A 1,568-nucleotide genomic window follows, 5' to 3' on the forward strand; every position below is an offset into this window, starting at 1 on the left:
GCATTATGGGATATGCTGGGCCGGGAAGGATCCATCAGACCTGTCCTTCGATTCGGACCAAAGGAAGGACGTATTTGTCGGCCGCATCGGAGGAGTCTTCGGTTTTGGACGTCCTTCGTCGCGGCGCTGTGACGTATGCGGCCGACGAATTCGACCTTCGGAGGACCCGTCCTGCCGTTTTGGACACAGCCGATGACGTCACAACAAAAGGCTGCGTTCCATTCCGAAATACTTAAATGTAAACTTCAACATTTAATTTTTAACTTTTACTTTTATATTAAGTGTTTAATATTTAAACACATTATTTAACATTTAAATTTAACATTTAGTAAAAATGTGTAAAATGTAAGAACACTTGGTTAAATAAAAAAATAATATTGAGAAAGTGAGCTAAATAATGTAAATGTGTTGTGACATTTTTTTAACATTTTGTTTTACACTTTTTGTCTTGTACCTAGTTTCTCTTTTTAAAATTAGACTGTTAATAAGCTCAGTATGATGTGTTTTTAATCTAAAATAAATTATAATGTAAATGCAGAGACTTCCCAGACAGTGTTTTGTTAAAATGGGACAAGCTAATCCCCCCTCCCTCCCTGTGTGCCATCAGGATCCAGCACAATAAGTCGTTCTAATAAAAGTCTAAAAAAGCCACTGTGGATATCCGGCTCCCTTTCTCTTCTCTCCTGCCTTTAATGAGGGTTCATCCTGCCTTTTTTTTTCTTTTCAATCCGCCTCCAGTCTTCCACAGCTTCCCTCTTCCTTGGTTTTCTATGGAAAAAAGAGGAATGTGTCCATTCCCTTCAACCCTTCCAGCCTTTTTCTTTAATTCCTGGAGACATGAGGAGACATGTCTACTGGACGACCTGAACGTGTTGTGTGTTAATCCAGATGAAAACACGTCCCAGTTCACCACCAGAATTAGCTTCTTGTTGCTATTTTCAGCTGAAGAAACAAACGTTTATTGGTTTCTGCACCAGTCGTCGTCTCCTGTGGTGATAAAGGTTGGAGATGAGCCGTGGTAATGAAATGTTTTTATTGGACCGGGCTTATCAGGAGTCGGTTTAATGTTGCGCAACAACTAAAGAGAAAAACAGTCAGAGCTGCTTAATCACACTGACAGGTCCGATTCACTTCAGTCAAACCTGCTGCTCCCTCTGTTCAATCAAATCGGTTGTAATAAGAATCAGTCGGTCCAGCTCTTTGTCTTCTCACAATCACAACAAATCATTTTCATCTGCAAACTTGTTTTAACTGTTAGCATAAATCCTGGATCTGATTTAATCAGGTTTACTGTTGGTTTGTGCCGAATCTGAAGATTGATATCTTACCTCTTGTAGATAAAAGTTAAAGGGCCAATATTATGTGTTTCTCAGGCGTATATTTAAATACTATACCATAATAAAGTATCTATGTCACCTTTAGCTGTTATTAAAATGCTGTTTTTATGTTTAAATAGAAAATAAACTTATCTTCTCATCACTTCCTCTTCTAAACGCCTTGAAATTGGCCTCTGTCTCTTTAAGAATCACCTTCCGCTTCCATCCTGTAAGTTTCGGTCAGTGCGGGGG

This window comes from Austrofundulus limnaeus, unplaced genomic scaffold (assembly GCF_001266775.1).
Source record: "Austrofundulus limnaeus strain Quisiro unplaced genomic scaffold, Austrofundulus_limnaeus-1.0 Scaffold280, whole genome shotgun sequence".
NCBI lineage: Eukaryota > Metazoa > Chordata > Actinopteri > Cyprinodontiformes > Rivulidae > Austrofundulus > Austrofundulus limnaeus.